The sequence below is a fragment of the Bos taurus genome, chromosome 7 (assembly GCF_002263795.3).
Source record: "Bos taurus isolate L1 Dominette 01449 registration number 42190680 breed Hereford chromosome 7, ARS-UCD2.0, whole genome shotgun sequence".
NCBI lineage: Eukaryota > Metazoa > Chordata > Mammalia > Artiodactyla > Bovidae > Bos > Bos taurus.
The window spans coordinates 23,771,807-23,794,924 of record NC_037334.1 but is presented as its reverse complement, the minus strand read 5'-3'; positions in this window follow the sequence as shown (position 1 = coordinate 23,794,924).

Genomic DNA, 23,118 nt, shown 5'->3' with positions numbered 1-23,118 from the left:
TAAATATGAAATCTTAATAAATGTTGTTTCCTGAGGAAAAACTGCATTTAAAAATTGAGCATCAAAAGATGTGCATGAAAAGGCAGAAATTTGAGGACTTTGTAAAAAAACCTCTTCTAAGATAATTATTAGTTTGTTATTTTAATTTAAACATTCTTAATGTAAAACTTAGGATTTCTTGGTAGGAATACTGAAATATCCTTCATTAGTAGTTTTCTACTATAAAAATATGATGTCACAGACCACGTGGTCATGATTCTCTAGTCACTCCAAACAAATGGGGAAAAAAAAACCTCCTTAGGAATTAGGTATTATATTATGTCATCCTTTTTTCTCCCCCTACCCCCATAACTTGAAAACATTTAGCCAGAAGAAAATGTTTTTATTATTAAAGAAAACAACATAATTATTAAGAGGAACATATCCTCAGTTGTTGCAATTGGGTGCTAGATTTTATTGTATAAAATCAAGAAATATATCTAATATTTCCTTTTGATAAAAGTTTATATGTTTTTCGAAATGAACTTGCATTCCTATATCTTCTTCATGATGAAGCATGCAAATATAGTCAAGAATAGATAAAAATATCCCGTCAAAGTACTTACTATTCATCTTTGTCAAGAGAAAAGAAGTAATGCTCATTCAAATAATTTCAAGGACATAGAGATCCAACTGAGAAATTAAAAGGGCCTTGAATATAACTTGCAGTGATGCACATTAATAAGGTTTAGCTTCAGATTTTTCATGCTACAGTAGAAAAAGCAATATTCTAAATGAGAATTTTGGAATGCTTTTTTGGAAGCAGAAGACAAATTGTTCTACCTTTTCTCTTTCCCTGGTCTCTATTCCAAAGTTGCATGATACAGTGTAGCTCCAAAGAATTATATTTGATTAAAAGTTAAGATTTTCAGTGAAATCTACCATAAGGAAAATTTATAAGCTGATACAAATATGCCATCATGTAGTAGTAAAAACAGTTTAAGGAAATGATATGATCATTCATTTGCAGGAAATTAAGAACTAAAGTACATAAGGTCTTGTGAAAAAATGCCAGATGGTAATATCAACTGTATTTGAGATTCACTGTTAATTTTTGAAAAAGAATAAGTAAGGACTGTTTAGTTACTATAATAAGTATCACATAAAATAAAGACCAAAAAAAGAAAGAAATCTTGAAATTGAAAATAAAGAAAATGTACCTGTAGTATACAGACTGCCAAACTGTGTCCCACAGCCACAGTCCAGCCCACCTCATGGTTTTGAAGTGAAATTTTGTGGTAACGGATCCACTCATGTGTTTTGTCTAGGACTTCGTTCCTACTGCAACTTTAGAATCGAGTGGTTGTTACAGAAACCGGCCCACGCCTACATATTTTTGCTGTATGGTCGTTCATAGAAAAAGCTTCTTGATATCTGGTATAGAAAAATTCAAAGCCAAAATATTAATTAATGCCATACTAAAATATAACCAGCTAACTCTTACTTTGATCAATGTCTTTAGGCTTAAGTATAAATAAATAAACCTCTTATGATTAAGAGATCTTGATTAAGATCACCAATTTGGATCCCTAATATGTTAGTAAAATAGTGATTCCTTAGAGATGTAGATGTGGAACAAAAGTGAATTGTATATCATTTTTGTTCCACATTTACAACAGTTTTTCATGCCTCATTTTATTTAAATCATTAAAAGAAGATTTTACATTATGCGTGGTATAAGATTGGTCTACTTCATAGAAGTTTCATAGTCATAAATTACAGTGAAAATGCATTTTTTTAATTACAAAGTCTTCACTATTATTTTTTCTCCCATAGAGAAGCCTTCCATTCAGGCAGAATCCTGGTATTTTTAGTGCCTAGCCTGGCATTTAGCAGATGCCCTATACATATAAGTTAAATAAATTTCTTTTGATAAAATTTTATAACCTTTGTCTCAGTATCTATGAAGGGAAGATTTTGGTAGCTATTCAGCAGACAGCATTTGGCAAGGAAATAAAAACAGGCCATGTAAATTATATTAATCATTGCACACAATTTCCAGAGATTGCCTTTCACTTGGAGATAATGAAACAGCCATGGCTGGTTAGCTTTTGATTTACTTGAAGTTTCTATGGCTGATCTTTCCATTTAAATAGATTTGTGAGTCTCTTCCTTAGATATTGAATTTATCCAGAAACACTCTCTCTTTCCATGATATAAAATTAATATTGATTTTTCTTTTAGTTTTAAAAGCCATCGAGTTTTAAAATGTATCAGTGATTATGATGAGAATTAAGTAGCACAAGTAAAATGACCAACTTTAATTAATCTGGTTGAGCAGTTAATGACCACATCTTTCACATGAAGCTCTGTTCCCTTGTTTAGTTAGTCCAGCAGTATTTTGTCAGGAAGAAGTGCTCTTGAAATAGTACAGACTGTCTGCATAAGGAGCTTAACATAGGGACTCTGTAACTAATCTTTTCAGAAGCTGGAAGAATAGAATCAAGGAAGAATGAAGACAGTGGGTTTTCCCCTTAAAAATAATTTATAATTCAGGAGGTAAAAAATTAGGTTCTTTGTCTTCCTATCCCAGAGTTTTTACATTTGAAAACTAAAAGGAAATACTAACCAGTCCTTGAGGGAGGTGTCATAATTATTTCCATTTAAAAAATGAAACAACAGTGGATTTTTTTTGTTTGGTTGGATTTTTAAATTTTATTTTTATTTTTTAACACCAAAAACATTTTGTATTGGGGTATAGCCAATTAACAATGTTGTGACAGTTTCAGGTAAACAACAGAGGGACTCAGCCATACATACACATGCATGCATTCCCCCAAATCCTCCTTCCATACAAGCTGGCACATAACACTGAGCAGAGCTCCATGTGCTATACAATAGGTTTTTGTTATTATCCATTTAAACTTAGCAGACATCCCTTACATGTAAAATCTAAAAAGAGATGATACAAATGAACTTACTTACAAAACAGAAAGAGACTCATAGACTGAGAAAACCAACACGGTTGCCATGGGAAAGGGATAGTTAAGAACAGTGGATTGTTAATTTTACTTTATTTTCTTATACTTGCTATTATTGATATATTCAAATAATTACCTGTACTTTTCCCCTGAGAATCAGTGTTTCTTGCCTTTTCATTTATGTAAGCATGAAAATCGGTCCATTAAGAGCTTTAAGGGCTTTTATTCCAAAATCTAGTTGAAATCAGATCAAGTCATAGGTGCAAATATCAGACTCGTAACAAGACCCTGATAAATTTGAGGTGGCCCTTATAGCTTCTCCGCTAGCAAAGGGGTTCAAAAAGTTAATGCATTGCCTTATAACCTTGCCTTTTCAGCCAGAAGTAGAAATGATCATGGATTAAAGATATATACAAGTGTGGCTGTAATCTAATAGAGTGGATTATAATCTAATATAGAGAAAGTCAACAAAACATTTAAAGGATTTGGTGTATTTTGGACTGAAAAGGATAGAGATTGTTGAAAATGAAAAGAGGACTCAGCCCTCAGCCATCTAAGGGGAGGAAGCAGTACTATAGAACTGCTCAGATGGAAATATAAGCCATTTCTCATAGAATAAGAATGAGTCAGAGGACCCAAGATTACAGAGACCAGAGTTAAAAACTCTGGGGAACTAGTCTCGAGAAACCAAACTAGATTCTAATCAACATTTCCTACCTCCAGCATGGTGGTAGTTGCAAAAAAAAGCATTTGCTTTCAATATATGATTCCATATATAATACAAATAGAACAAACAGTAAATTAGAAATAGATGGGAATTTCCAAAGCCTAATATAACTTTATCATAAATATAGAACAAACATCATCTTAAATAAAATAACAGTAGAAGTAACCCCTTAAAAATAACATATAAGTCAGATATGTCCCTTACCACCACATCTATTCTGTGTTTTATTGGAGGCCCTAGATAGTATAAAAAGAAAAAAAATATGTTAGGGCATAGGCTAGGAATTTTAAAAAGTTATTTGGAGATAATTTTTATCATTCACATAGAAAATGTAAATAGCTTTGTAACCCTTTTTTAGATTCTACACAAAGCGATACCCTATGATACTTCTCTTTCTCTGACTTACTTCACTCAGTATGACAATCTCTAGGTTCATCCATGCTGCTTCAAATGGCAGTATTTCATTTTTATGTCTGATTAATATTCCATCGTATTGAAGTAAAATACATACGGTGAAATACACAGATTTTTAAGTGTTCGGTTTTGAGCTTAACAAACACATACGCTCATGTAATCACCATCCCAGTAAGAATACAGAATATTTCCATTGCACCAAAAATTTCCATTGTCCCTTTGTCCAGACAGTGTCTTACCCCGTAGAAACAATAGCTTGATTCCCGTCACCACTGATTAGTTTTGCCTGATTTCAACTTTATTCAGATGAAATCATGTGATATTGACAGCATGTACTGTTTTGTATCTTGTTTCTTTCTCTCAGCATAATGTTTTGGGGATGCGTGCATTGGTAACTCGATCCCTTGTATTACTTGGTACTATTTTTTAACTCTATAAAGATTTCATGAATTATCAAATATCTTGTTGAAGGACATTTTACTTGTTTCTAATTTGGTGCTGAGTTTAATAAAGCTGCCAGAAACAGTATTGTGAAAGGCTTTGTGAGGGTATATGTTTTTATCCCCTTGGGTAAATATCCAAGAGTTAAATTTCTAAATTACAGAATAAATGTGGGTTTAAATTTATAGGAAAATGCCAAATAATTTTCCAAAGTGTTGTTCCACTTTATACAACCACCAGGAATGTATAAAAATTTCTGTCACCACATATTCTTACTAACATTTCATTTTGTCTGACTTCTAAGTTTTAGCTTTTATAATGGGTTTAAAAGTACTGTCATTGTGGTTTAAAAATTTTTTCCCTGAAAATTAAAAATGATAAACAACTTTTGTCGTACTATAAATAGCAAATCTTTATAACTTACAAGTTGGTATCTTTGTTGCATATATGCACCCATGAGATCTCAACAACAATCAATATAATGAACGTTTTATTTTTCAGTTGCTCAGTCATGTCCGCACTTTGCAACCCAATGGACTGCAGTGTGCCAGGCTTCCCTGCCCTTCACCATCTCCCACAGTTTGCTCAAACTCATGTCCACTGTGTTAGTAATGCCATCCAGCCATTTCATCCTCTTTTGCCCCCTTCTCTTTCTGCCTTCACTCTTTCCCAGCATCAGGGTCTTTTCCAATAAGTCGGCTCTTCACATTAGGAGGTGGAACTTCAGCTTCAGCATCAGTTCTTCCAATGAATATTCAGGACTGATTTCCTTTAGGACTGACTGGTTTGATCTCCTTGCAGTCCAAGGGGCTCTCAAGAGTCTTCTCCAGCACCAAAGTTTGAAAGCATCAATTCTTTGGTGCTCAATCTTCTTTATGATTCAACTCTCACATCCATTCATGACTACTGGAAAAACCATAGTTTTCACTATATGGTCGTTTGTTAGCAAAGTGATGTCTCTGCTTTTTAATGTGCTGTCTAGGTTTGTCATAGCTTTTCTTCCAAAGAGCAAGTGTCTTTTAATTCCATGGCTACAGTCACCATCCACAGTGATTTTGGAACCCAAGAAAATAAATTCTGTCACTGTTTCCATTTTTTCTCTATTTGCCATGAAGTGATGGTACCAGATGCCATGATACTTGTTTTTTGAGTGTTGAGCTTTAAGCCAGCTTTTTCACTCTCCTCTTTTTCCTTCATGAAGAGACTCTTTAGTTCCTCTTCTCTTTCTGCCATTAGGATGGTGTTAATCTGCATATCTGAGGTTATTGAAATTTCTCCTGGCAATCTTGATTCTAGCTGTGAGTCATCCAGCCTCACATTTCATGTGATGTATAGAAGTTAAATTAGCAGGGTGACAATGCACAGCCTTGACGTACTCCCTTCCCAATTTTGCACCCGTCCATTGTTCCATGTCTGGTTCTAACTGTTGCTTCTTGACCTAAATACAGATTTCTCAGGAGGCAGCTATGGTAGTCTGGCATTCAATCCATCTCTTGAATTTTCCACAGTTTGTTGTGATCCACACAGTCAAAAGCTTTAGCATAGTCAATGAAGCAGAAGTAGATTTTTTTCTGGAATTCCCTTGCCTTTTCTATGATCCAGCCAATGTTGGCAATTTGATCCCTGGTCCATCTGCCTTTTCTAAATCCAGCTTGTAAATCTGGAATTTCTTGCTTCATGTACTGTTAAAGCCTAGCTTGAAGGACTTTGAGCTTACCTTGCTAACGTGAAATGAGCACAATTGTACAGTAGTTTGAACATTCTTTGGCATTCACCTTCTTTGGGATTGGAATGAAAACTGACCTCTTCCAGATTCTGTAGAACCTATCAAATCAAGGCACTAAGATTGCAGAACTGAGAGCTTTGAATTGCCTCATAATGAATAAGAACCAGACGTGTGAGCCAAAAGATAGAAATATAATTTCATGACTTATGTTTCACAAAAATGCCAATACTTCATGTATATTAGATTGGAATTTCAAAATTACAGCTTTTGTGAACTTTCCTAATTGTTTCAGAATATCTTCATTCAAGTTTATAAAAGTAAAAAAGTACAGTTTATGAATGAAAAGCCAGAGAATATGATTTTGTTGAATCTGTGGCAACAATGCTATTATCTCTCAAATAAATCAGATGACAGCTTCTTCATTAGCATCTAGGATGTCAGTATTTAAAACTCTTTCATTCTTGGGCCCATGGAGATACCACCCCTTTCTATGATATCATGACTTGTAACCTTGGAAGTAAGATATGTGTATTTTGGTCTTCATTGCAAGAACAATTAGTTACTAGGCAACTGGTCACATTTGGACTGTTGTTAAAGATGGAAAAGCAAATTCTGCATGCTTTTTGCTTGAGAAATACCAAATGCAAAAGTGTGAATGGAAACAGCAAACTCCATTACCTATGAAAAAATGGAATAGCCATGCTTCCAAATCATTATCTTTGAAATGCTTTTGCCAAAAGGGAAAAAAAGGTAAAGTTGGGGAAGAGCTAACCCAGTAGGATCTTCTTTGAATTCATAGAAGAACTGAATCATTAAAGAAAATAATAATTCTTCCATCATTAAGTCCCTGGGAAGTCAAACCCAGAGATTTAGAATTCTATTAGTCAACAGCCAACCTTTCAACCAGATTTCTATTGTGCTAAATGTGGTATGTTTGACTGCCTTTTTTCCCCCTTGTATTATGTCTTAAGGCATTAATTGGATTCTTGACTCCATAAATGCATTGGTCATGCTTCATACCCATTAATAAAATTACTACTACTATAAAATACAGTGTATAAGGTCTCATGTATTATCACTGATCCTCTTGGCCTTACTCTTTCAACTTGCAAAATTGTATGTGGCCACTTCACATGGCTGTATTTTAACTATCTAAAGGAAATTTCTAATAGCTCATATCACTGTCTTCCAATTTAAAATTTTAGGAGATTGACTCTTAAGATTGAATCTCAATTTTAAGAGATTGACTCTCAAGGGGTTCTTGGATCCAGTTTCCTTTGGAGAAAATAACTTAATAGATTCTGGATCCAAGATTTATCATTTGAAATGCATTCTTTTTAATAAGGGTTGACTTTGACTTCTGAGAGCTAAAGTTGCCTCTGAATCATCTCCCTTTTTAATTTTGCCACCTAATAATCTTCCAGTTTGCACTCATTTTCTGAATTTCAATTGTATCCTGAGATTAGTTCTTTATTCATGTAAACTAATATTTGAGCTCTCTTCCTACTATACTAATCCCTGCTAATTAAAATACTGTCCTTAGATTGGCATTGTCAGTATTATATGGGCATTTGTTAGAAATTAAAATTTTCAGATCTTTCAGATTAAACCTACTGAATTGGAACCTGAGCTTTTTAGCATGATCTCCAGGTGATTTGTATTTATATTAAAGTTTGAAAAGTACTGACCTAACCAAATCAATTCTAATATAATATTTAAATAATTTATAAGCTTAGTAATTGCTTTTCTATTTAAATTTATAATAATTTTATTCAGTGATTTCCTCCATCTCAGTCCAGTTGGAGGTCATAAATTACATGAGTCTTATAAGCATGTTTCTTACCTTGAGGAAGAAAGAGAAGAAGGAGTGGAGATACTAGTACTTTCTGCTACTCCTGGAGTTAGGGCAAAAAGCTTTTGAAGATTGCCAACTTTGATATTGGATGAGTGGATTAATATAAAATCTCTGGTAGATGGGGTTGTAATAAAAGTAATATACATTAAAATTGGCTGATTTTTTAGATGTATAGGCATAGTACAGCACATTTATCAGCTTACTAACATATTCACTCATTCTTTCCCCATCTTATTAAATGATTACATCAGTGTGTGTTCTGAGTTCTTAACTCCAAAGCAATTTTTAAGATAAATTGCTGAAGCTTGGTGATTCTATTGACACAAATTTCAGTTGTATTAAAATATGTTTAGGAATTTTGCAATAAGAGATGCTTCTAGGGACTTAATTATTAATATTCCCTTGTGCCTAAATCATTGGGTATAAAAATCCATCGTTAATAGGACATTATAAGTAACCTTCTTATCAAAGAAGTGAACAAGAAAAATAGTGTGCATTATAGCGTTAGAGAGAAGCACCTTTGGTTTGTACTTGGGCTTTTTAAATTTTTTTTTTCTGTAATATTTGTGTTTAAGTCAACATCAGTTACCCTGAAGTGAAGAAAGAGTGAGAGAAAAGAGATGGGAAGTACAGACAAATTTTGATGACTCCATTAGAAGTTTAATCTCCATTCAAAACCTTTATACCTTTTAGTAACATGTATAGTCTGAGTTGGTGAGTCTGGATGAAATCAGAGTTGAAAAGATTTTGCAAGACTTATTTGTAACTCATAAATTATAGGTTAACCATTACATCTATAAACATATGTTCACATTTTTTCAAAAAAGACAAGTTTATACTCAGGCTGAGAAGTGGATCCTATTTTTGCATCTTAATCTTATTTTGAAGTAACTTTTATTGCATAGTTTTTGTGTTACCATATAGTGTTAAACTTTTTACAAATCTATGTTATCTATATTTTATAGAAGTAATTTCTTATATTTGAGTGTTTAACTCTGGGCCAAGCACTGTTCATTTCATTCTCCTATAACTTTATAGGTTGTAGATAATATCATTAGCTTCCTTTTACAGGTGAGGGAACTGAAATAAAGAGGTTATATCACTTGACAGTATGTGATTAAATAAAGATGTTTCAGTTCAGTTCAGTTCAGTCGCTCAGTCGTGTCCAACTCTTTGCGACCCCATGAACTGCAGCATGCCAGGCCTCCCTGTCCATCACCAACTCCCGGAGTTCACCCAAACTCATGTCCATTGAGTCAGTGATGCAATCCAGCCATCTCATCCTCTGTCATCCCCTTCTCCTCCTGCCCCCAATCCCTTCCAACATCAGAGTCTTTTCCAATGAGTCAACTCTTCGCATGAGGTGGCCAAAGTATTGGAGTTTCAGCTTCAGCATCAGTCCTTCGAATGGACACCCAGGATTGATCTTCTTTAGAATGGACTGGTTGGATCTCCTTGCAGTCAAAGGGACTCTCAAGAGTCTTCTCCAACACCACAGTTCAAAAGCATCAGTTCCTCAGTGCTCAGCTTTCTTCACAGTCCAACTCTCACATCCACACATGACCACAGGAAAAACCATAGCCTTGACTAGACGAACCTTTGTTGGCAAAGTAATATCTCTGCTTTTCAATATACTGTCTAGGTTGGTCATAACTTTTCTTCCAAGGAGTAAGCGTCTTTTAATTTCATGGCTGCAATCACCATCTGCGGTGATTTTGGAGCCCCCAAAAATAAAGTCTGACACTGTTTCCACTGTTTCTCCATCTATTTCCCATGAAGTGATGGGACCAGATGCCATGATCTTAGTTTTCTGAATATTGAGCTTTAAGCCCACTTTTTCACTCTCCTCTTTCACCTTCATCAAGAGGCTTTTTAGTTCCTCTTCACTTTCTGCCATAAGGGTGGTATCATCTGCATATCTGAGGTTATTAATATTTCTCCCAGAAATCTTGATTCCAGCTTGTGCTTCTTCCAGCCCAGCATTTCTCAACTAAGTTAATCTCAAGATATATGATATGTGCTATTATTAAAAATAAATTCAATTAAAAGAGAAGTGTAGTAAACTGAACAAATATTCTGTCATTTTCCTTTCCTCAATTCCATTTTCAGTAAGAGAAGTAGGCACTACTAGTTGTTTTGCCAATATTTTAGACCTTTTTAAAACATTTAGACATAACCATATTATAAACACAATTATATATATTAACATTTTCAAATATGATTGATTTTCTGTGATACATTAAATATTCCTGGGAAGCAACATGACACAGTCAGAATAGATGACCCATTTTGAATGTTTTGTATACATACTAAATCACAAAAAAGTAAAAAAAGCCATTTGTAAAATACATGTCAGGTTTAAAGAAACATCTTGGTACCCATACCCAGTTACTCTAAAAGACCATTACCAAAAACCTAGAGTTCCTTGTATCCTTCCCAGTCCCATTTTTCCTCTTCATAACCTAACCTAAATTTTGTGGGCTTTTTCCTTTTGGCTTTATTTACTTTTTTTTTTGTTTGTTTTTGTAATCTTATTTATTTTTCATTAAAGGATAATTGCTTTATAGAATTTTTCTGTTCTGTCAAACCTCAACATGAATCAGCTATAGTTATATACACACACACATATGCTTGACTTTATATGTTAACCATCCCTAAAATAATATTTAGTTTTGAATGTCCATGTACTGTATGTAAGCACAAAAATACAGTGTACATTTTTTCTGTGACTAGCTTTTCTAAATGATCCCTATGTTCCTGCAGTTCAGTCATATCATCTTTTTCATTTCTGAATATTAGTAGAAAATTCTTTATCCACTCTACTGGGTAAAGTTGAGTGGTTTGGAAATTGTTCCCATTATGAGAAGAGTCACTATAAACCTTTTTATGAATATCGTCCAAACTTATATATAAGATTTTATAGGTTTATAAGCTCTTTTAGGATTGATTAACTGACGAATATCAAGTTATTTTCATAGTGGTTACACCAGTTTATTCTCCCACAAGCAGTGGACAAGAAATCTCTGCCCTGTGTAACTACTAACACTTGGTATTATTTGAAATTTTAGTTTTGCCAACTTGGTTGGTATGAAGTGGTTTTCCATTTTATTTCAGTCAGTGTGTCCCTGATTATTAATTTAGTTCAGAAGTTTTTCTTGGTTATTCATAATTTTGATTTCCTCTTATGTGAAATGTCTATTAAAATGTTTTACTCTTCTCTCTTTTTTGATGACTTGAAACTTTTATTACATTTAAGATACAAAATATATCTTAAGATACAATATATATTTTATTATTTTCTGAGCTATAAATATTCTCTCTTAGTTTTTGGATTATCTCTCAACTCATTTAATTGTGGCTTAGATAAACATGTATTTTGTTTTAATGTAACTAACAAATTTTCTGTGTATATATTGATTTTTTGTGTGTAGAGTTTGAACTATCCTTCCTTTCCCCGAGTATCTAAGGATAATCTCCTATATTAATTTTTAAACTTTTACAAATACTGTTTCACAATTAGGTCTTTAATGTTCTCAGAATAGATTTTTGTGTATCCTATGTAGTATGGGATGTGATTTTATTTTTCCCCTATCGACTAACCATTGGTTGAGTAACATTTACTGCAATTTCTATTTTTCACTGATCTGCTTTACCAACTGCATTTGGTATTTGGTCTGCATTTACCCTTGATAAATGTTCTGTCCTTGACCAGACTCTAATCAGGCTCCTCAGAGCTCTTTTACAATTAGGTCCCATCTTTGGGTAACTAAAATGGACTGGAATGGGTGAATTTAACTCAGATGACCATTATATCTACTACTGCGGGCAGGAATCCCTCCGAAGAAATGGAGTAGCCATCATGGTCAACAAAAGAGTCCGAAATGCAGTGCTTGGATGCAATCTCAAAAACGACAGAATGATCTCTGTTCATTTTCAAGGCAAACCATTCAGTATCACAGTAATCCAAGTCTATGCCCCAACCAGCAATGCTGAAGAAGCTGAAGTTGAACGGTTTTATGAAGACCTACAGGACCTTTTAGAACTAACACCCAAAAAAGATGTCCTTTTCATTATAGGGGACTGGAATGCAAAAGTAGGAAGTCAAGAAGCACCTGGAGTAAGAGGCAAATTTGGCCTTGGAATATGGAATGAAGCAGGACAAAGACTAATAGAGTTTTGCCAAGAAAATGCACTGGTCATAGCAAACACCCTCTTCCAACAACACAAGAGAAGACTCTACACATGGACATCACCAGATGGTCAACACCAAAATCAGATTGACTATATTCTTTGCAGCCAAAAATGGAGAAGCTCTATACAGTCAGCAAAAACAAGACCGGGAGCTGACTGTGGCTCAGATCATGAATTCCTTATTACCAAATTCAGACTGAAATTGAAGAAAGTAGAGAAAACCACTAGGCCATTCAGGTATGACCTAAATCAAATCCCTTATGATTATACAGTGGAAGTGAGAAATAGATTTAAGGGCCTAGATCTGATAGATAGAGTGCCTGATGAACTATGGAATGAGGTTCATGACATTGTACAGGAGACAGGGATCAAGACCATCCCCATGGAAAAGAAATGCAAAAAAGCAAAATGGCTGTCTGGGGAGGGCTTACATATAGCTGTGAAAAGAAGAGAAGTGAAAAGCAAAGGAGAAAAGGAAGGATATAAACATCTGAATGCAGAGTTCCAAAGAATAGCAAGAAGAGATAAGAAAGCCTTCCTCAGTGATGAATGCAAAGAAAGAGGAAAACAACAGAATGGGAAAGACTAGAGATCTCTTCAAGAAAATTAGAGATACCAAGGGGACATTTTATGTAAAGATGGGCTCGATAAAGGACAGAAATGGTATGGACCTAACAGAAGCAGAAGATATCAAGAAGAGGTGGCAAGAATACACAGAACTGTACAAAAAAGATCTTCACGACCCAGAAAATGATGATGGTGTGATCACTCACCTAGAGCCAGACATCCTGGAATGTGAAGTCAAGTGGGCCTTAGAAAGCATCACCATGAACAAAGCTAGTGGAAGTGATGGAATTCCAGTTGAGCTATTTCAAATCTTGAAAGATGATGCTGTGAAAGTGCTGCACTCAATATGCCAGCAAATTTAGACAACTCAGCAGTGGCCACAGGACTGGGAAAGGTCAGTTTTCATTCCAATCCCAAAAAAAGGCAATGCCAAAGAATGCTCAAACTACCACACAATTGTACTCATCTCACATGCTAGTAAAGTAATGCTCAAAATTCTCCAAGCCAGGCTTCAGCAATATGTGAACCGTGAACTTCCTGATATTCAAGCTGGTTTTAGAAAAAGCAGACGAACCAGAGATCAAATTGCCAACATCTGCTGGATCATGGAAAAAGAAAGAGAGTTCCAGAAAAGCATCTATTTCTGCTTTATTGACTATGCCAAAGCCTTTGACTGTGTGGATCACAATAAACTGTGGAAAATTCTCAAAGAGATGGGAATACCAGGCCACCTGACTTGCCTCTTGAGAAATACGTATGCAGGTCAGGAAGCAACAGTTAGAACTGAACATGAAACAACAGACTGGTTCCAAATAGGAAAAGGAGTACATCAAGGCTGCATATTGTCACCCTGCTTATTTGACTTATATGCAGAGTACATCATGAGAAATGCTGAACTGGAAGAAACACAAGCTGGAATCAAGATTGCCAGGAGGAATATCAATAACCTCAGAAATGCAGATGACACCACCCTGATGGCAGAAAGTGAAGAGGAACTAAAAAGCCTCTTGATGAAGGTGAAGGATGAGAGTGAAAAAGTGGGCTTAAAGCTCAACATTCAGAAAACAAAGATCATGGCATCCGGTCCCATCACTTCATGGCAAATAGATGGGGAAATAGTGTCAGACTTTATTTTTTTGGGCTCCAAAATCACTGCAGATGGTGACTGCAGCCATGAAATTAAAAGATGCTTACTCCTTGGAAGGAAAGTTATGACCAACCTAGATAGCATATTCAAAAGCAGAGACATTACTTTGCCAACAATGGTCCGTCTAGTCAAGGCTATGGTTTTTCTTGTGGTCATGTATGGATGTGAGAGTTGGACTGTGAAGAAGGCTGAGTGCCGAAGAATTGATGCTTTTGAACTGTGGTGTTGGAGAAGACTCTTGAGAGTCCCTTTGACTGCAAGGAAATCCAACCAGTCCATTCTGAAGGAGATCAGCCCTGGGATTTCTTTGGAGGGAATGATGCTAAAGCTGAAACTCCAGTACTTTGGCCACCTCATGCGAAGAGTTGACTCATTGGAAAAGACTCTGATGCTGGGAGGGATTGGGGGCAGGAGGAGAAGGGGACGACAGAGGATGAGATGGCTGGATGGCATCACTGACTCGATGGACGTGAGTCTGGGTGAACTCCGGGAGTTGGTGATGGACAGGGAGGCGTGGCATACTGCAATTCCTGGGGCATGAAGAGTCGGACACGACTGAGCAACTGAACTGAACTGAACTTGGGTATATCCTGAAGAGGCCTTTTCAGCAAGTATCCTGCTAAGTGAGTTTAGACAGAATCCCGCACTCTGGATATCTGATCACCCTCAGTGGCTGACCAAATTCTTCATCCCCCACCATCTCCCAGGTATTAGCCTGATGATGCTGGTCAGTCTTCAGCTAGAATCCTGTTAGATCAGCTTAGCCAGAAATCTCCCTTACTCCGTGTGTTCCCTCTTAGTAATTATCCACACTTACATACACTCCCCCATACAAATAGACAGACAGACAGACAGACACACACACACATGCACATGTGTGTGCTCTGCACCTTAGGTGTGAATTTCCATTTTCCTTGTATAATATTTGAAGTTGAGCACAGTCTCTCTTCCCTGTTGCAAAACCCTGTTACAGTAGTCCTTATACCTATATTGCATGGTGGTCTTGAATAAAATCTGCCTTACTATTTTAATGTGTCACTGTAATTTTATCTTTAACATAATCTATGTAGTGTGAATTTCTATAGCAATGTATGTAAGGAGAAGCCTATGGTTATGAATTCTAAAAAGATACTTTTTTCCTGCTACACTCAGTGCCAGAATTTGAAACAGGCAATTTTCTTTAAGCGTAAAATTTAACCACTAAGTTGTAGATGTAACCTTAGGCATCTTGTTTTATAATTGCTATCTTCTTTTACACACCTCAATTTGGATGAGCCCTGGGCTTATTCTAATAACCTTTCAATTCTGAAATGCTTCAAACTTCAGCTCAAATTAACCCCATCTTGATGAATGTCCTAAGGAGAAAAATCAGTTTTCATGTACACTTTTATCAGCAACATCTGATTATTACTTATATTTTGATCAGTTCTTAGCACATTAAGATGATTATAAAATATATTTTATTTTGCATTTTTAGTTACTTACAGTAGTTATGTCTGTCCAGAGAATATACTGCCATATAATGGACAACCATCCATAATGATATCTTAACTTTGGACAGGACATTGTTTTATTGTTTGAGTCTTTGATGTAGGGAACATGGCTATAAGATTTATCTGAATACCAAATGTGTGACTCTGTAGTGCTTTGTATAAGTAAAATTTAATGTGATTTGATTACTCACATATATAGACCTTGTCTTTGCTTTTGCATCTCAAACTCTCTTTGTTTTTACCAGTGTCTTGGATATTTTAGTACTCTTAATCAACTCCATTCAAATATAAAGGGAAATAGGGAAGTGAAAGAGCAGCAAAGAGTAGCACTTGCCAGTTTAGACTCTAGGTGTCTTGGGTTTTCTACTTAATAGCTGTGAGATTTCAGAAGTTAGTCATCTGTATATACCTCATTTTCTTCATTTGCAAGAAAGAAAGAATGGAATACTAATGATATCTACGCCATAGGATTTTTCTAAGGATTAAGTAGGTTAATATGATTAATGTTTTCAGAACACTGTCTGGCACATAGTAAGTACTATGTAAATACAGAGTGTCATTACAAAGAAGAGCTTTTTAACCCCCAAACATATTTTTCTAAACTTTAACAATAGAAAGGGAAAAAAATAAACTAACAAAGTTACTTATTTATTCTTAGATTTTATTATTCATGGCTTCTCTTCCCAATAATAAACATGATGAGAAAGTTAGCTGCTGGAAACTATCTTGCGTTTGTTTTTTGACTCTTCTCTGGTCATTAACATAAAGGGTCATCGTGATTTTGTATTGGAGATGCTACTGGAGGTTATTTCATTATGGAGCTTCTAAATGTGGAGACTGCTTTCAGAACATCCCTGACAAATACTCCCTAAACCTCAGATTTGCTGTAACACTTGAAGAAATGGAAATAACTCTAATTTTAAGGCATTCTGCACTGTTGTTGCTGGATGGCTGTAATTTTTATGAAGTTCTACTTTATATTGTATCAAAAATAATGCTCCCTTTAACTTCTATGCAGTGTATTTTGTTCTGCCACCTAAATAATGTGTCCACTACATCTTATATCAAAAAGGAAGCATACTACTTCCTTTACAAATACATGAATCAACTATTTTAAAAGCATTTATTTAGCAAAGCTCATTGGACAGAATAGGTATTTAAAATATTATTTTCCCATCATCAACTTTCTGCTTCTTTTTAAAATATGTCTTTCTGCTCATTGCTTTCTATCTCCTGCTCTCCTTTCCTCGTTTTCTTATTCCCATTGAAGTCCTTAGAAGGTATATATTACATACCTTAAAAACTTTCCTCTGTACAGTCTCCAAGCCCTTACCTTTATAGTGTGGTTTCATTACTAATTGCCATCCTGTCCTGACCTTTCCTTTCATCACTTGAATTTCCAATTATATCTTAACATGTAGCTCAAAGTACTATAGAAAGCACTCATCTCGTTTCCTCCATTGTGCTAGCCATATACGGTGATGCTGGACACCGTAAACCTTCACTTAGCTTTTATTTACCTAATTTAGGTTGTACAGTAAACTTGCGGTCCTTCAAAATCTTCAAGGGCTTTTACATCAATTGCTTTCATTTAAGGATTCCAACTTTCAGATTGCAGTTGTACAATTGAATATTTAGCCTAAAGTCAAGGCTTTGTATTTATTCCTATTGAATTTTAATCTTATTATTACTTCTGTCTATAATTTGGGCCTGTCAGGATATTTCCATCTTGATTTGACAATTCTTCCCAAGACATGCCGACAGGAAATTTGAAAAATCTGACTTCCATTTCTTTGTCCAAGTTATTGAGCAGGTTTTCCAAATACACTTTTAGAACCACTCTCAAAATCCCAACCTACTGATATACATTGTTTCAATATATTTATTTAAGCTATTATGCCTCTACAAACTCTGTTATTAATACTATGTGAAAACATTTTGCATGCTTTCAATTAGGATGTATTGAAAGGTTTTACATGTATGGCATTCATCTGACCTGCTAATCTGGAAGCTGCTTTCAAAAAGCAAAGTATTTAAATTTTCTGTGACATTCTAAGTCAATTTATTCCCATTCCTAGAAAATGTATCTTTATTTAAATGTTCACAAGCCATCTGTACAAAAATCTTTGCTAGAATTTTGCCAAAGTATAATTTAGAGGTATTTAGCAGTAGCATATGAAATCCCCCTTGCCATGTCTGAAAATCTGGAGCAACATGTGCTAGTGTTTAGCTATCTGGCAGATCGCCTATCCTCAGTAGATTCCCAAAACTTACTGAAAATGCTTTTATATTCATTCACATCTGATGAATATATTTTCTCAGGACCCTATTACTTAATTCCTCTGAATATAGGTGCTTTGAATTTGTTCAGGACGGTACACCACCTCACTGTCTCATTTAGTAAGTCATGTTTTAATCACTCTATAATCTTCATAAAATCTTTTCCATTCTTCCAGTTTGAAGATAATTCTGCCAGATGGAGAAGATGAAAGCAAATGCATCTTACATAGTAGTATTTCTTTTTTTCTCATCTGTCTTTAACTTTATGAAAAATTGAGGTCATCCCTTCTATTTTTATTTTTTTTAACCTTACTCCTGTGTGTGTAAAATTGTTTTTAGTCTCCTTAGATTTTTCTTCAAAGCTTCAGTACATTGTGGCCACTGGTCTAGTGAACTTCGGCCTCTTAACATTGGTGTTGCTCTTTGATCACGTGCCCTCGGTTTCTCAGTAGTCATGTATGGATGTGAGAGTGGGACCCTAAAGAAGACTGAGCATCGAAGAATTGATGCTTTTGAATTGTGGTGGTGGAGAAGACTCTTGAGAGTCCCTTGGACAGCAAGGAGATCAAACCAGTCAATCCTAAAGGAAATCAGCTCTGAATATTCATTGGAAGGACTGATGCTGAAGCTCCAGTACTTAGGCCACCTGATGTGAAGAGCCAACTCACTGGGAAAGACCCTGCTGCTGGGAAAGATTGAGGGCAGGAGGAGAAGGGGGTGACAGAGGATGAGTTGGTTTGATGGCATCACTGACTCAATGGACATGAGTCTGAGCCAACTCTGAGAGATAGTGAAAGACAGGGAAGCCTGGCATGCTGCAATCCATGGGGTCGCAAAGAGTCAGACATGACTTAGCGACTGAACAACAACATCAGTTTTCTAATTCTTCAAATCTTAGTTTATTAGTAGTTTTCTTATTTGGGTAATTTTTAATTAATTGGCTACTTTTTATCCTCTATATTTTATAAAATTTTATTTGAAGACTTTCCCACGTTCAGTCAAACTATAGAATTTCTTTTCTCATATTAAACATTCATCTGATTTCCTAAGGCCTGGCAACTGTGTACCTATCTGAATGTAATCAACTCAATTCCTTTATTATTAAAAACATTAAAATTATATCTTAATTTTCTTCCAGCTTTCTATACTTTATTATAAGCTATTTCTTCTTTAACTCCAGAAACAAGTCCAGATTAATAAAAACCCTTGATCCCCCTAACTTATGAGATCACTTTTGGCAGAATATTACTGTGTCCAGACAGTTGATATTTTTAAAATCACAGATTTGTTTTGCTGCTCTTCTTATTCTCTATATGTCTAGAATATCTGTAATCTATTAATTTCCTCCAAAGCATTATCCTTTCCGCAGAATTAACTTGAATATAGCTTATGAGCCCCATTCATACTAAACCCTACAAGTCTTGAATTTTTGCACAGGTAAATGCAGTATTTTTCCTTTTTAAGTGACTTTATTAAAAAGAAGAATGAACGTTTAATATAAATTTCTATAGAAATACTTATTTTACCTGACAGTGTGATTGTTTTTAACCTCCACTGCCTGTGTATTTTTGGTTCTTATATTCAAGCCATAAATAGTGTTGCAGAAGTCTCAGGTACACTCATGAGAACATATACATTTTTGTTGTTTTAGAAACAAGCGTATTTCACCTTCTACATTCTTTGCAGTGAGACACAGATATGTATGTATGACATAAGTATTGTGTGTATGCATATCTGTGGCACTCGTCTAACATGAACATACATGAGTATTGTTCCTGACCATCATCTTTAGTTTGCTCCTGATAATTACTGAAATCTTTTCCATAGATTTTTTTCCCTTTTTATCATACAACTTCGTCCTACATAGTATATAGTTGCTCAGTGTAATTTAGGATTGTGTGCTCTTGGTTTTAAATTTCACTTTGATGGTTTAAAAAAAAAGTTCACTCTATTGCCCACCAAGAATACTGATGCTAATTTTCAGAGGAGTACTTTCTGCTTGGCTATAGGCCACCATTTAATATTCATCTATGAAATAACCTTGTCTACCATATCAAATATATATTTTAAACACTACTAATTCAACAAACGATGGAGTAGTTTCTGGCGATGCAATGGTGTCAAGATTAACAGGGTTCCTACCCTCATGGAACTCATGCACCTGTGAGGGAGACATGTAGCAAATCACTATACATATAAAGCAGTTATTGGATTTGATCAGACCATAAAGGACATATGCAAGGTGATGTGAATGGAAGAAACTGAAAAAGGGTGAATTATATTAGATAAGGTTGGGACTGCCAGAATAGGTCTCAAGTAGAAAAAAAGGAAGAGAAAATTAGTGTTCTTATTCGACTCTTATTTCCTTCCAGGGATATTAAAGAGACTAGGGATACATTTGGTACCATGTAAGTCAGCTAAAGTCAGTGAGTTTCAAAATTTCAGACAGGGTTCTTGAATATATTAATAATAAAGACAGCAACCATCATTATTGTATCTACATCTACTTCCAGATCCATGTTAGAGACTCATAGGCAATGAAAACCCATCTTTTCTCCGTGGGGTTGTTAAAAGGATCTAACCATTTGCTTCTTGTTCATTTTAAGGTTATATTGGATGCTTGATGCTGTTATTTCCTCAAAACATTCCTACTTATTGCTCTACTCAGTGGGAAAATATAAAGTTCAAATAGTGTTACTTTCCTCCTCTTTTGTTCTATGTTATTATTTCCTTCATCAGTATCTTGATCCTGGCTTTGGCTTTCTTTTGTACCTTTAGATTCTTTTTCTTTTTTGTAAAATCTCTTCCCCTTTGTCTAATAAAATTCTTCATCTTTATTAAAGAGTGAAGGATAGATATGTGTACCTCAAGGTCACTAATTATATGCACAGATAGTGAGTCTCATCTCAATCTAATATGGGAGGCTCACATAGAATCTGTACCTCTGCTTCTGTGCATTCCTACCCTCTGGAAAACAGCCAGTCGGGTAAAGGAATCAGGGCTAATATGGGTCTTTGAGTTCAAAGTTGCATGTTCTTTCCCACACACAACACAGTGTGAAGTGGAGATTTGGTAAGTTTCCAGTTTAGCAGACTGTGTAATGAAACTGGATGGTTAAGATCTCCTCAGTTCACGTTGGGTTCTTCTTCATTAGGTTGTAAACAGATGGATAAAGTACAGTGGGTGATTTCCAAACTTTATAAATTTTTTGCAACATGGAAGAAGTTCATGGCAAAAAAGGACACAACATGTAATGATTAAATGAATAAAGTTGGGCATCTGATTAAAGTTCTGAAATTATGGTTCAACAAATTATGATGTCAAGCAGTTAATTATAAGTTAAAAGCCTTATTTTCTTAAGATGTCAACTCTTTTATTTATTCTTTCTTACCATGTATTTGTTAAATATTGCTGGAGGTCAATATGTCATGTGGACCTATGCATATCAAAGCCATGGTGATTTTTCAGTTTATTAATATTATAAAGAACTCTCAAAATTGAACTCAGGATATTTTAGTAGTCAGTTCAGTTCAGTTGCTAAGTCGTGTCCAACTCTTTGCGACCCCATGAACCACAGCACGCCAGGCCTCCCTGTCCATCACCAGATCCTGGAGTCCACCCAAACCCACATCCATTGAGTTGGTGATGCCATCCAACCATCTCATCCTCTGTCGTCCCTGTCTTCCCCCGCCCTCAATCTTTCCCATAATCAGGGTCTTTTCAAATGAGTCAGCTCTTCGCATCAGGTGGCCAAAGTTTTGGAGTTTCAACTTCAACATCAGTCCTTCCAATGAACATCAAGGACTGATCTCCTTTAGGATGGACTGGTTGGAACTCCTTGCAGTCCAAGGGACTCTCAAGAGTCTTCTCCAACACCACAGTTCAAAAGCATCAATTCTTTGGCACTCAGCTTTCTTTATAGTCCAACTCTCACATCCATACATGACCACTGGGAAAACCATAGCCTTGACTAGACGGACCTTTGTTGACAATGTCTCTGCTTTTAGTAGTAGAAATATGGAATTCTGTAGATCCTGAGACAATCATTTGTCCCCTGTAATAAACACTAGATAGATTTATCCTTTTATGGCTTTGGAGATCTGACATAAAAGTTTAATGGCTGTGGTATGTTTTTCTACGATGTATATTATTTTCTCAGGTTATGTTTCTAGATTACTTGTAGGGAATTTTAATCATAAATACAACTTGTAAGTGCAGTAATAAAATAGGTTATTATTGATATATTAGTAATAGAAAGTTAGAAAATTTAATGTTTCCCACCATGAAGAAAAAAGTTAATTATCCCATTAAAATTGTATTTTTTATTTTAATGATTTATTACTTTTGCCTAGAGGTTTCCCACCTTTTAAGAAAATTGGGCATTATTACAGGCAGATGTATGCCTGAAGAAAATTTGATTTATTATTAATATTTGTTTTATATGCCATTATTTTTTTATATCTCCCCATTTTAGAAAAATAAAACAGCACATCAGTATAACTAGTGTTCAAACTAAGTGCATGTCAGATTGTTCACTAGAAAAGAAGGTAACTGAAAACTCTTCTGTCATTTTGTGAAACAATATGCAGGCAATCTTTCTATAGCATGCTGTTTGCAAGTATGTAAGGGCACCTTGTGTGAACTCTAACTTACTTTCCTTACTCTGCTTTTATTCGAATAAGTCCTACTGTCAGTCAAAAAGCACAAATGTGTTGGAATCACTGGGCCAGTTGATATACTGAACTATAAGGTTTCTTTCTGTGTACTGACAGTTTTCTCAATATTGAATCAAGTGTCAGTAAGAAACCACTTGTATGTATTAAGCTCCATAATCTTTAGAATGTTTTATTATTACATAATGAATGATTCATGTCCATTAAGGAAATTAGAAAATATTCTATAAACAAAATGAAAAAAATTAAAAGGATTATTGTTTTACCAATGAAATATACCATTTTTGTGTATATGCATTTTCATTATTTTATTTTTTTAACTTATGTATTTTTAATTGGAGGATAATTGCTTTACAATGTTGTGTTGGTTTCTGCCATACATCAACATGACTCAGTCATAGGTATGCATACGTTCCTTCCCTACTGAAGCCCCCTCCCAGCCCATCCTACCCCTCTAGGTTGTCACAGAGCACCAGGTTGAGTTCCCTATATTAATCAGCAACTTCCCATTAGCTGTCTGTTTTACAAATGGTAATATATACAGTTCACTGCTACTCTCTCAGTTCATCCCACCCTCTCCTGCCCCTGCTATGTCCATAAGCCTGTTGTCTATGTCTGAGTTCTCTATTCCTTCCCTGCAAATA